General features: G+C 39.1%; 1 long non-coding RNA gene across 1 annotated transcript in view; it reads left to right on the top strand.

Annotated features, from left to right (window-relative positions):
• The window catches only part of LOC131180238 (uncharacterized), a 67763-nt gene extending 53814 nt beyond the window's left edge, over positions 1-13949 (top strand). The window contains exon 2 of the long non-coding RNA XR_009149041.1: positions 13842-13949. This is a non-coding gene — a long non-coding RNA (uncharacterized LOC131180238). The remainder of the gene's footprint in view (positions 1-13841) is intronic.
• The last annotated feature ends 1165 nt before the right edge of the window (positions 13950-15114 follow it).

The raw sequence follows: 15114 nt of genomic DNA on the forward strand, positions 1-15114 counted from the left end.
TTTAATTGTTAGTGAGGAGACATAAAATAATCAAATAGAAGAAAAGAAAATACAAGAAAAACAAAGAAAAAATAATAGCAACAAAATGAAACTAAGTTAAACAAGCCACACTGCAACGATGGGTGACCGCAAGGAAAAGTTACGGCGCAGGTAATAGCCGACCCCAAGACTGCAGGGAACCCTCGAAATTTAGTTTTGAGACATAATTAAAGACTTATTGAAGTATAAATGTCATTATAAATATCAAAGAAAAATTAATTAATTAGTACAAAGAAAAACGAGAAATCGAGAAAATGACAAAACTTGGTGTTACCGAAAAATCGGGAATGCAACCTGAATAGGGGTATTGTGGTCATTTAACATCCCAAGTTGCCTTTTAACCTAAATTTCCATTAAAAATAAATGATATTAGACTTGGAAAATGTCATGAAAATTTAAAATGAGATACATTATGTAAATTGTGAAAGTGTGGTGGCCAAATTGCAAAAATTGGAAACTTTAAATAAATAACCATTATAAGTTTTAATAGTGCTCCACTAACTTCAGCCTTTGGAAACCTAAAGGGACACTTGGAATGTTAAAAATTCATCTTCAACCTCATGTGGAGAACCAGCCTAACCCAAGCTCTCCCAAGTTCTCCCATGGCCGTCCACCATAAAGCTTAAGTCCACCATTGATTTAGCCATCCTTTACACTAGCTCCCTTCATTAAACTTGACCACCATACCTTGGGCAGCATACTAGGAGCAATAAAGATAAGTTTTGGTGGAGTTTTGAAGAAGTCCAAAAGAGGAAAATGTGTATTTTTCAATCTTGCTTCATTAAACTTTGAGTGGATATTGTAGGGAGTTGTTTTGTGGAAGAAATTTTGAAGTTTGATGGAGTAATGGTGGTACAACATTTCAGTAGCCATGGAAACTTACTATTTGTTGTTTTTTTTTTCACTTGTAAATGGTTGCTTAAGATGTTGGTATAGGTGTTTAAGTGTATAGAAATAATTTAGATAATGTATACTAAATGTATGTGTGATAGTGCACTTGGTTTTGGAAGCTTGGAAGCTATTTGAAGGAGATGTGTAATTCGGCAACTTTAAAGTATAGTTGAAATGTGTTGTTTTATGGTTTGGTTTATTGAATTATGTTAGTTATGGTGGCAGCATGTATATGTGTATAATAGTTTGGAATTGGATATGTAAATGGGGTATGTTCATGTGGTTAAATTGTGTAAATGGACTTTGGAAAAATTCTGTGTTATAGTATGTATATTGAGAATGGTTACAAGCTGTCCAAAATGACCAAAATGTGTTGTTAAGTATGTTAATTGTATGGTACAAACCAGAATTGGCATGAAAGGGTTAGCTTGGTAAGTATAGAATGTGTAATTAGTATGTGATAAAAAATGTGTAGTAGGGCAGTGTATGTTTTAGGTTAGAACCTTCAGTGTGTGATTTCAATTGGTATGAGACCAATTGCAGGTGAAACTAGGCACAAAATGTGCCAACTTTCATGAAGGAAGCCTACCTAAAATCTATCCACAAAGTGACATAAGAATTGACCAAATCCGGAATAGGTAAGTGCAGGCCAGAATTTTTGACCATATGAACAGTAGCTTTTAGCATGACTATAACTCACTCAAAACAGGTCCAATTGAACTGAAATTTTTACCATGAATAGTTTAGATATAGATCTACAATTCTTATGAAGACACCAAAGCCCAAAAATGGCTAGAACCAAGCCAAATAGCTTGCACAAGTTTGGGTACCGAAATTGGCCAAAGTGAAAATGACCTAAAAATGACCTAAGCCTATCATTTTAGTTCATTCTGTCCAGCATTAGTAAATTGACCATATCTTGGTCTACACAACTCAGAATGACCTGAAATTTTGCCCCGCGTGCAATAAGACATAGACCTACAAGTTTGTAGTTTGGATCGAAACCCAAAAACTGAGGGAACTAGGTCGTCCAGCTAGGTAAAAATAGTACACAGAAATTCGGTAAATTACAATAAAATGCAATGCACTTGGAAATGAAATTGGTAACATATACCAAAACTAAAGGGCGATAAAATGTGACATATTGGTAATATTAGAATTGACTCACTTAGAGTGCATCAAGGGTCAACATTATAGGTTGACTAATGAAATGAATTGAAGGGAATAGTACCAAGAAAATTTAAATATTGAATTTTATTATTAGAAATAAATTCATTGAGTACTGAAACACTTTAAATTGTGTGTTTCAGTTGAAAAGGATATTGGGAAGCATAAGGAACATTGAGTTAAGGCCTAGGGGCGACTCAAATCAGGTTTGTGCACAACTAGTTTTTAACTGATTTTGTTCTGAATATTTCATATGATTAAATGACATATTTTGTGACACCCCTTACCCGTGTACAGTATACCCGAGTAAGCAATTTCAAACGGTGTACCGGTACACTCTATTATACCTTAATTAACTTTTATCATGCTTTTGAATATAACTTGTGAAATATAATATCTTTGAGCCATTTTTCAAAATTATAAGTTATTGAGGTTCCGAAGATTTTAAAGAAAATCCGGCAGAGTACCAGCTAAAAATGGAGAAAACAGTTCTTCGGAACCTGTGAAAAACACTTCCAATATTCATATTCAATCAATCCCAAACTCCAATATCAAAATCTCAACATTTTTCAATTTCATTTCTCAATCATTCGTCTCATGTGATAATCATGTATAAATCACAGATAAACATTCACTTTTCTATTCACAAACACAATTCTCATTATTTACATGAACATCAAAATACATCCATAAGTTCATTTACACATGAAAAAAATAAAAGTTAGTTATAAAATACCAAAATGAAAACTAGTGTCCTACCAATGCACTGTGGAGGGTGAGGTGACACGGACACTATGCAGAGCTGCAGGATGGACTCACCCAGTCTGCGGTCTACTGGGCTCACGATCAGTATCTCCAGAACCTACGCGTGGCAAAAGCAACACGATAAGCAATGATGCTTAGTGGTGCAATAATAAAATAGAAAGAAATAATAGAAATAAATATGCATTGAATGTATATGTCTTATTTGTTTTGTATTTGTATATCCATTTATTTCATTAACTTTGTCCACTTTCAATCATTTGGTTGTCCAAGTAACCTATACTGGACGACTGGACTGGATAAGCGGGTAAACTGGCACTGGGTATCAAGTACCTCGGGCCGTCACACCATCGGTCACATATGTATCTCCCGGTGTGCATCGTAACTAACAAGTCAGAAATAATATTAGGCACGAGGCCAAGTCTCAACACAATATCAAAATGGCTAAAAGCCATAAAATCACAGAATGGCATAATGCCATGTGCAGTACTGCTAACTGAACCCTATTGGCATGCCAAACTATCTAAACCAATCTTGTTAGGTATACTAGGGCATTTGATACTTTTAAATTCTTCAATTTTTGAATTTCAAGTTTTGGTGTCACTATTCACCTCATTGGTCAACAAAAATATTGACTTTTTGATAGAAAATAGGTACATTGGTTTTGACACTCCCAACATACCACATTTTGCATTCAAAACTTGTTGGCATTAAGCACTAATACCATTTCTAAGTTTAAACCAAGGAAAGCATAATTTTCTGTTTTTGTAACCCGACTTTACTGTTCCATTGGTGACTGTTATAGTGAAAATTTGAGGAAATGGTAAACATGAAAGTTGTTCCTTATTTGGTCTAGTTGATTTTTTTTTTTTTTGAATCACTCCATTTGGAGTTTTGTAGCTCCAGATATGGTCCAAAAACCACAGCTGGCCGGATTGTAAAACTCTGCACTTACCAAATCTACGATAATAAACAAAGGATCGCCACTGCCTTGTTGGATAGGTTCTGGTCATAATTTGGGGTAGGTTTCTTCATGAAAGTTGTTTGTCTATGTCTTAACTTGTTGCTGTAAAAATATCAGGTCAATTGACCATATCTACAGTGAGTTATGGCCAAATGAACAGTTACTATTCATTTGGTCATTCTGCAGAACCTGTTTGCAGGGTATCCGGATTGGGGCCAATTTTTGGCCCACTTGCTTTGGTCTTTTGGACATAGTTTCTTCAGCAAAATTGTGCCATTATAAGTCTAGTTTCATTTCCAATTGGCCAAACACCAATTGGACCTACATAGCCAAAGATATAGCAGTCCAAACAGGCTGGACTCACAGCCTCATTGCTGCTGTCACTAGGCAGCCTACCAATTGGGTTTGTAACACTTTAGTTCACTTCAAATTATGATTAACTTGCCTCAAATGGTCACTAATTGACCATTAGAATGTCCATTAATCATTTCATAAGCCAAGTCCAATTTTTCACTCCCAAAACCCTAATTTCCCATTTCAATTCACCCATACACCTAGTTAAACATTTTCATTCATCATATATGTGTATATACACCTTAACCATAATCTCTAATTCATTCTAAGTCCATTAAAACAATCAGACTCATTCCTTCCTTAGGGCTGCCAAAATTTATGATACACATACAAATGAGTTTTAATCCGTTTAATTTACAATTTCATACTAAATTCAAGTCCCTAAAATGGAAATAAAGAGTTTTAAGTATATAAGTGCACTAACCTCTTGTAGGGCAGAATTTTCCAAGCTCAAACTTCACTTTCTTTCCTCTTCTAGGCTGCCAAACACTTTCCCAAGATGAGTGGACAAGTTTTAATGAATGGGGTTTAGGGTTTAGTAGTGAAACAAAGGGAGAAATGAAGCTTTGGTTGCAAAATCAATGGAGGTTTGGCTAGGCATGGGTTTCGGCTGGTTTGGGAGGAAGAAGGCAGCTGGTTTTTTTTAATTGTTTTGGTCATATTTATCTCTTTTTATTAGTTAGTTAAATGTTTGTTTAAATGTGATTGGTGGTAGCTTTTTAAATGACATCATCATATGTCATAATTTGCTTTATTTTGATTTTTCTTTTCCTTTCATCACTACTCATTTTCAATTTAATTTTTAGTAATGTTTATTCATATTTTATGTCATAATAATTATTTACTTAACTGGACAAGTCGGCCAAAAATAACCTCTAAAGGCGAAATGACCAAAATGCCCTCCGTTTGGCTTAACGGGTCAAAATTGTCTGTACTGATTGAAAAATTTTTCTAAATATTTTCTTGGCATTCTAATGCCATAGGGACCTCAATGACCCTTCTCTGGAGTCCCAAAAATTATTTTATGAATTTTTCCCCGGGTCTAGGGCTCCTAGTTGCGAGAACCGCAACTTTCCTATGGGTTACCCATCGCTAGGGCACCGGCTCGTTTAACTTGGTTGTATTTTATTTCTAAAATTTTTCCTAAATTTTTCTTATTAATATTTAAGTTAATTATGGTTCCTCACTTTAGTTTAAATATTTTTCCGGACGTTCTAGCTGTCCGGACCGACACTGGTCACCGGAACAGTAGAATGTACGGAGTTGCTACCGGGAGGGTGTTACAACTCTTCCCCTCTAATTAAAATTTCGTCCTCGAAATTTACCTGATGTAAACAGTTGAGGGAACTGTTGCCTCATCGTCTCTTCACTTTCCCAAGTTGCCTGCTCGGTGTTGTGGTGCCTCCAAAGCACTTTCACCAGTGGAATCTGCTTATTTCTCAACTCTTTCACTTCCCGAGCCAGGATCCGTAGAGGTTCTTCTTCATATGTCAAATCCGGCTGTATTTCAATTTCTTCCCTGGAGATAACATATCAAGGCCACTGGAGATAACATATCTTCTGAGTATGGACACGTGAAACACATTGTGGATCTTGTCCAGCTCTGGTGGTAAAGCTAGCCTATAGGCCACTTGACCCACACGTTCAATGACTTCATATGGGCCAATGAACCTAGGGCTTAATTTACTTTTTCTTCCAAACCTCAATACCTTCTTCCATGGTGACACCTTAAGGAACACTTTGTCGACAACCACATATTCTATTTCTTTTCTCTTCAGGTCGGCATAAGATTTCTGTCTGTCTGAGGCAACCTTTAGATTGGCTATGATTAGTTTCACTTTCTCCTCAGTCTGTTTCACTGTGTCCGCCCCACCGCTTGTCTTCGCCCAATTTAGTCCAAAGACACCTGAGTTCTACATTTTCTCCCATACGATTGCTTCATATGGGGCCATTTGGATACTAGCTTGGTAGCTATTGTTGTATGCAAATTACGCGATGGGAGGTATCTATCCCAACTTCCTCAAACTCAATGACACAACTCCTCAAAGATATCCTCAAGGACTCGACATATATTTCATGTTATTGTTATCATTTTAGTTCACTATTTGTATTAATTCAATTGGTTCAATTGTTTACCTGGATTACTCTTTCGGATTGCCCATCGGTCTGAGGATGGAATCTTTGTCTTTGAAATGGAGTTGTGTACCCAAGGACTCATGCAACTTCTTCCAAAATCTCGATGTGAACCTTGGGTCTTGATCAGATATGATGGAAAGTGGAATTCCATGCAGTCTAACTATCTCACTGATATACAATTCTGCTAACTTTTTCAGTGAGTAGTCAGTACTAACTGGCAGAAAGTGTGCTGACTTGTCAATCTATCAACTATCACCCATACTGCATCATGTTTCTTCCGGGTGAGAGGTAGACCACTTACAAAATCCATGGTGACCCGATCCCATTTCCATTCGTATGCGATAGGTCAGAGCAAACCCGATGGAACTTGATGTTCTGCCTTGACTTGCTGACATGTCAAGCATTTAGTCACATAGTCAGCTATGTCTTTCTTCATACCAGGCCACCAATACTGAAGCTTCAGATAATGATACATCTTTGTACTTCCTGGGTGCATAGCATATACACTGATGTGTGCCTCTTTTAGAATATTGGCCTTCAATTCCCCATTATCTGGTACACACAGTCTTCCTTTGTAATACAGACACCCATCGGCTTTCACCTCATAGTCAGTTGCTTTTCCCTCTGAGATTTTGCTCATAATAGCCATTAGCTTTTCATCTACCTTCTGCCCATCTAAAATCTGCTGTAACAAGGTTGGCCTCACTTGCAACTCAGCCAAAATAGCTCCATCTCGAATCAAAGTTAGACGGGTATTCAATGATCTCAAAGTTGTCATGGATTTTCTGCTCAAAGCATCAGCAACTACATTTGCCTTCCCAGGATGGTAGTCAATTACACAATCATAGTCTTTCAGGAACTCAATCCATCGCCTCTGTCTAAGGTTGAGCTGCTTCTGGGTTGGCAAGTATTTCAGACTTTTGTGGTCTGTGTAAATGTAGCACTTTTCACTATACAAGTAATGCCTCCATATCTTCAGTGCGAAGATAATTGCTACAAGCTCTAGATCATGGGTAGGGTAATTTTGTTCATGTGGCCTTAGCTGCCTGGAAGCATAAGCGACCACCTTCCCCTCTTGCATCAATACACACCCTAACCCATTATGAGAGGTATCACTATAGACCACAAAGTCCTTTCCTGACACTGGCTGTGTTAACACTGGTGCCTCTGTCAACATAGCCTTCAACTTCTCAAAACTGCTCTGACACTTGTCATTCCAGTCAAATCTGACATTCTTGTGTAACAACTTGGTCATTGGAGCGGCTATTAAGGAAAATCCTTTCACAAATCTTCTGTAATACCCAGCTAGCCCCAAGAAGCTTCTGACCTCAGTTGTATTTCTGAGAGGCTTCCATTCCATCACTGCTTCTATTTTCTTGGGATCCACCCTAATCCCATCAGCTGACACTATGTGTCCAAGGAATGCAATCTCATTCAACTAAAAGTCACACTTGGACAACTTATCATACAGCTTCTTTTCTCTCAGGGTTTGCAGAACAATCCTCAAATGCTCATCATGTTCTTCACTGGTCTTGGAATACACCAAAATATCATCAATAAAGACCACTACGAACCGATCTAGGTATGGATGAAAGATACGGTTCATAAGGTCCATGAATGCCGCTGGTGCATTTGTTAGGCCAAAGGGCATTACCAGGAACTCATAATGCCCATATCGGGTCCTGAATGCAGTCTTTGGCACATCTACATCCTTCACCCTCAACTGATGATACCCTGATCTGAGATCAATTTTAGAAAATACTCCTGCTCCCTTCAACTTATCAAACAAATCATCTATTCTAGGCAACGGATATTTGTTCTTCACAGTCACTTTATTCAATCACAGAATCGATGCATAGCCTCAAAGTCCCATCCTTTTTCTTTACAAACAGCACTGGAGCTCCCCACGGTGATACACTGGGGCGTATGAACCCCTTATCAAGTAACTCTTGCAACTGAGTTTTCAACTCCTTCAATTCAGTGGGTGCCATCCTATAAGGAGCAATGGAAATGGGTGCTGTACCCGGCAGTGTCTCAATAGCAAATTCAACTTCCCTTTCTGGTGGTAAACCAGGCAACTCTTCAGGAAATACCTCTGGGAAGTCTCTTACTGTGGGTATATCACTCAGGTTTGGCTTAGCCTGCCTAGTATCCACCACATGTGCTAGGTAGGCTTCACAGCCTTTTCTCATCATTCTTCTTGCAACTGTGGTTGAGATAACATTGACGTAAAATCGCCCTTTCCCCACAATCGTGATCTCATTACCCTCCAAGTTTTCAAAGAAATTCTCTTCAATTTGCAATCAACTATTGCACGATGACGTGACAACCACCCATTCCCAAAATCACGTCAAACTCGTGGAAGGGCAACTCAATCGATCCGCCAAAAATTCATACCTCAATCCCTAACGGGCAACCCTTGTATACTTTGTTCACCACTACATGTGGCTCGGTGGATTAGTGACCGAATGTCTTGGTCACTCTCCCCTACTAGTATCCCCCTTTCTACGGGTAGGTTGATGCAGATGTATGAATGAGTGGATCCTGGATCCACCAATGCATGCACAGATGTATTGTAGAGGGAGAACGTACCCCTGATGACGTCCGGGGCATCTTGCTCCTCCTGAGCTCTAATGGCATAAGCTCTTGCAGGTGGTCTACTGTCAAGCCTCTCTGCTGGCTCGCATAGTGCCTCGTGATGGTCCCACACCTCGATTTGCCGATTTTCTACCCTCCGTGGTGCAGAGTAGGTCTGTCGCTTGTGTTGGAGTAGTCAGAGCTCAAGCGTGGATGCTTCTTCAATCGATGCTCTGTTGACCCACACCTGCAGGCACCGCCACTCTCCAACACTCCCCCTTATGCCATTTCAAATAGTGTGGACATGCAGAAGATGCTGGGGCTGGTCCCCTGAACCCCATCCCTGGAGAGCTGCCCACTGATGGTGTGGACTGACCTCTCCTAGGGGTAAACTGTGGCCTGGGCCCCTGAGACTGACCCTGACCTTGTGGCTGGCCTAAACTCTGTGCAGATGGACCCTAGAACCTCTTCCCAGGTGCAGGAGATGAACTAGACTGACCCGGGCCCCTCTTCTGCTGTCTATCCCTTCTGGTCTGCTCACTGATTCTTACTTTTTCAACCTTTATTACAGCTTCCACTAACTTGTTAAATTCTGTGATTCCCAGGGCAGTGAGCTGGATCTTTATGTTGTCATTTAGTCCCTCTTCAAATCTCTTACACCTTTCAGCTTCATTAGGGACTATCTCCCTTCCTTAGCGGCTTAATCTAACGAATTCCTTCTCATACTCGGCCACTGACAGCTGTCTCTGCCTTAGGTTAATGAATTCCCTTCTTCTCTTTTCTAGGTATACAGTACCCACATATTTCTTCTTAAATTCGGAGAGGAAGAAGTCCCAAGTTATAGCTTCTGGCTGTACTTCACTGGACACCGTATCCCACCACTCATATGCATCATCTTGCAAAAGAGATATGGCAGCTTCTAAGTTTTGCTCTGGGGTGCAGTGGAGTTGTTTTAGAACTCTGCCTGTTCTGTTCAACCAATTTTCAACTGCAACAGAATCATCTTCTCTCTTGCCGAAGAAGTCCACTGCTCCAAATTTTCTCAAATTTTCCAGGTGTGATTTTAGTTGTGGAGGTGGTGGTGGTGGTGCTGCTGCTGGCATTATCCCAGCCATTTGTCTGAAGAATTCGACCATTTGTTGGAACATGGCCTGTGGAGGCTGAGTAGGCTCTGCTTGAGCTGGCGGAGTAGGTTCTCCCCTACCCTCAGTCTCAGCTGCTGCAGGTGGAGCATGACTCTCCACTTCCTCCTCAACTGCCCTCTGAGATGTAGGGTCCATATCCTATTCAAAATAACAAAGATAAACAGATATGCATTAGTGCCACCTCGACTCTTACAAATGCAATGCATGGTATGGACTCAATCTAGGCCCAGAAATGCCTAAACCGTGCTCTGATACCACTAAATGTGACACCCCTTACCCGTGTACAGTATACCCTAGTAAGCAATGTCACACGGTGTACCGGCACACTCTATTATACCTTAATTAACTTTTATCATGCTTTTGAATATAACTTGTGAAATATAATATCTTTGAGCCATTTTTCAAAATTATAATTTATTGAGGTTCTGAAGATTTTAAAGAAAATCCGGCAGAGTATCGGCTAAAAATGGAGAAAACAGTTCTTCGGAACCTGTGAAAAACACTTCCAATATTCATATTCAATCAATCCCAAACTCCAATATCAAAATCTCAACATTTTTCAATTTCATTTCTCAATCATTCGTCTCATGTGATAATCATTCACTTTTCCATTCACAAACACAATTCTCATTATTTACATGAACATCAAAATACATCCATAAGTTCATTTACACATGAAAAAAATAAAAGTTAGTTATAAAATACCAAAATGAAACCTAGTGTCCTACCAATGCACTGTGGAGGGTGAGGTGACACGGACACTATGCAGAGCTGCAGGATGGACTCACCCAGTCTGCGGTCTACTGGGCTCACGATCAGTATCTCCAGAACCTACGCGTGGCAAAAGCAATGCGCTAAGCAATGATGCTTAGTGGTGCAATAATAAAATAGAAAGAAATAATAGAAATAAATATGCATTGAATGTATATGTCTTATTTGTTTTGTATTTGTATATCCATTTATTTCGTTAACTTTGTCCACTTTCATTCATTTGGTTGCCCAAGTAACCTATACTGGATGAATGGACTGGATAAGCGGGTAAACTGGCACTGGGTATTAAGTACCTCGGGCCGTCACACCATCGGTCACATATGTATCTCCCGGTGTGCATCAGAACAGCTAACATGTAACACCCTCCCGGTAACTACTCCGTACATCCTACTGTTCCGGTGACCGGTGTCGGTCCGGATAGCTAGAATGTCCGGAAAAATATTTAAACTAAAGTGAGGAACCATAATTAATTCAAATATTGATAAGAAAAATTTAGTAAAAATTTTAGAAATAAAATACAAACAAGTTAAACGAGCCGGTGCCCTAGCGATGGGTAACTAGAGGGAAGTTGCGGTTCTCGCAACGAGGAGCCCTAGACCCGGGGGAAAATTATAAAATAATTATTGGGACTCCAGAGAAGGGTCATTGAGGTTCCTATGGCATTAGAATGCCAAGAAAATATTTAGAAAAATTTTTCAATCGGTACAGACAATTTTGACCCGTTCAGCCAAATGGAGGGCATTTTGGTCATTTCGCCTTCAGAGGTGATTTTTGGCCGACTTGTCCAGTTGAGTAAATAATTAATATGACATAAAATATGGATAAACATTACTAAAAATTGAATTGAAATCAAGTAGAAAAGAAAAGAAAAGAAAAATGAAAAAAATGGGACTTTTGACATCACATGATGTCATTAAACTTTCTCTCCACCAATGACAATCAAGCAATTTCATTAAAAAGGGAAAATGAGGCAAAATTGAAACAAAAATTCTGTTCTTCTTCCTTCATCAAACGGCAGCCTCTCTCTCCCTCTCTCAACCTCCATTAAACCTCACTTCTCAAGCTTGATTTCTACTTTGTTTCACCACAAAACCCTAACCTCTCTTCATTAAAATTTTACCCCACACCTTAAACAACCTTTTGGCAGCCTAGAAAGTGAAGGAAAGTGAAGTTTAGAGTTGGGAAAAATCTGCCCTATTCAAGGTTAGTGCATTAGATATTTAAAACTCTTTATTTTTGTGATTTGTAACTTAAATTGAGTAAGATTTGTAACTAAAATGAACAAGAATTTTGTGTATACATACTATGAAATTTTGGCAGCCCTTGTGAAGGAATTATTTTGATTGGTTTGATGGACTTAGAGTGAACTAGAGCTTATGTTTAAAGTGCATACTTATACATATACAAAGAAAGAAAGAGTTAAGTAAGGAATTTGTGAAAACTCATATGGGAATTAGGGTTTTGAGTAGTGAAAAATTGATTTGGCTTAGGAAATTGTTAGAGGACATTTTAATGGTCAATTAGTGACCATTTTAGGTAAGTTGACCACAATTTGGACTGAGAAATAGTATGGCAAAGTGAAGGTGTAAGCTGCCCTAGGACAGCAGCAATGGACTGAAATTTCAGTCCAATTACACAGCCATAACTTTGGCTGTGTTGGTCCAATTGGTGTTTGGCCAATTGGACATGAAACTAGTCTTATAATGGCACATTTTTGCTGAAGAAACCATGCCCAAAAGACCAAAGCAAGAGGACCAAAACTTAGCCCCAATCCGGATACCCTGCAACTATTTCTGCAGAATGACCAAATGAATAGTAACTGTTCATTTGGCCATAACTCACTGTAGATTTGGTCAATTGACCTGAAAGTTTTACAGCAACAAGTTAAGACATAGACAAACAACTTTCATGAAGAAACCTACCCCAAATTATGGCCAGAACCAATTCAAAAATGCAATCACAGTCACTGTTCATGTTACTGCAGATATGGTCAATTCTGCAGATTGGCAATCCGGCCAGCTATGGTTTTTGAGCCATATATGAAGCTACAAAAGTCCAAATGGAGTGATTCAAAAAAGGAAATTCAAATAGAAAAAATAAGAAACAACTTTCATGTTTGTCATTTCCTCAAATTCCCACTGCAACAGGGCCCAATGGAACAGTAAAGTTGGGTCTCAAAACCTGAAATTTCTACCCTCTTAGAATTAAGTTGAGAAATGGAAATGGCAATCAATTCCAACAAGTTTTAAATACAAAATGTGGTATGTTTGGGGTGTTAAAACCAATACACCTATTTTCTATCCAAAAGTCAACATTTTTGTTGACCAATGAGGTGAATAGTGACATCAAAACTTGAAATGCACAAATTGAAGAATTTAAAACTTTCAAATGCCCTAGTATACCTAACATGATTGGTTTGGATAGTTTGGCATGCCAATAGGGTTCAGTTAGCAGTACTGCACATGGCGATATGCCATTCTGTGATTTCATGGCTTTTAGCCATTCTGACTTTGTATTGAGATTTGGCCTTGTACCTGATATTATTTACAGCTTGTTGTTACATTACGTTGCCTGCCGGAGATGCATATGTGACCGATGGTGTGACGGCCCGAGGTAATAGGTACCCAGTGCCAGTTTACCCGTTATCCAGTCCAGTCGTCTAGTGTAGGTTACTTAGGGCAACCAAATGAATAAAAGTGAACAAAGTTAATGAAATAATGAATATACCAACACCAAACAAAGAAAGCATACACATTCTATACACATTTATTTTCTTGCTATTTTCTTTTATTATATTATTGCACCACTAAGCATTATTGCTTAGCGCGTTGCTTTTGCCACGCGTAGGTACTGGAGATACAGATCGTGAGCCCAGTAGACCACAGACTGGGTGAGTCCATCCTGCAGCTCTGCACAGTGTCCGTGTCACCTCAACTTCTGCAGTGCATTGGTAGGACACTAGGTGTCATTTTGACATTTTGTAACTTAATTTTGATTTTCTCATATGTAATTAAACTTGTGTAATGTATATTGAGGTTTATGTAAATTATGAAAATTATATTTGTGAATGGAAAAGTAAATGGTTATTTATGATTTATATGTGATCATCACATGTGATGGATGATTGAGAATTGAAATTGAAATGTTGAGATCTTGATATTGAGTTTTGTGATGATATTGGAGTTGAGAATGAATGAATTTGTTTATTGGAAGTGTTTTTCACAAGTTCCGAAGAACTGTTTTCTCCATTTTTAGCCGGTACTCTGCCGGATTTTCTTTAAAATTTTCGGAACCTCAAATAAATTATGATTTCAATAAATGACTTCAATGAGTTATATTTTACAAGTTATATTCAAAGTTATGATGAAAATTAATTATGGTATATTAGAGTGTGCCGGTACACCGTGTGACATTACTTACTCGGGTATACTGTACACAGGTACGGGGTGTCACATTTAGTGGTATCAGAGCACGGTTTAGGCGTTTTTGGTCCTAGATTGAGTCCATACCATGCATTGCATTTGTAAGAGTCGTGGTGACACTAATGCAGATCTGTTTGTCTTTCTTATTTTGAATAGGATATGGATCCTTCATCTCAGAGAGCAGTCGAGGAGCAAGTGGAGAGTCATGCTCCACCTGCAGCAGCTGAGACTGGGGGTAGGGGAGAACCTACTCCACCAGCTCAAGCAGAGCCTGCTCAGCCTCCACAGGCCATGTTTCAGCAAATGGCCGATTTCTTTAGACAAATGGCCGGGGTAATGCCAGCACCACCACCACCACCAGCTCCACAGCAGAAATCACACCTGTAAAGGTTAAGAAAGTTTGGGGTAGTGGATTTCTATGGCAAGAGAGAAGATGATTCTGTGGCAGCCGAGAATTGGTTGAACAGAACAGGCAGAGTTCTAAAACAACTCCACTGCACCCCAGAGCAAAACCTAGAGGCTGCCATATCTTTGTTGTAAGATGATGCTTATGAGTGGTGGGACACGGTGTCCAGTGAAGTGCAGCCAGAAGCTGTAACTTGGGACTTCTTTCTCTCCGAGTTCAAGAAGAAATATGTAGTCTTGTATACTGGAAGAGAGAAGAAGAGAGTTCATTAACCCGAGGTAGAGACACTATCGATGGCGAGTATGAGAAGGAATTTGTCCGATTAAGCCGCTACGGAAGGGATATAGTCCCTAATGAAGCTGAAAGGTGTAAGAGATTTGAAGAGGGACTAAATGACAACATCAAGATCCAGCTCACTACCTTGGGAATCACAGAATTTAGCAAGTTAGTGGAAGCTGCAATACGGGTTGAAAAAGTAAG

This window comes from Hevea brasiliensis, chromosome 5 (assembly GCF_030052815.1).
Source record: "Hevea brasiliensis isolate MT/VB/25A 57/8 chromosome 5, ASM3005281v1, whole genome shotgun sequence".
Taxonomy (NCBI): domain Eukaryota; kingdom Viridiplantae; phylum Streptophyta; class Magnoliopsida; order Malpighiales; family Euphorbiaceae; genus Hevea; species Hevea brasiliensis.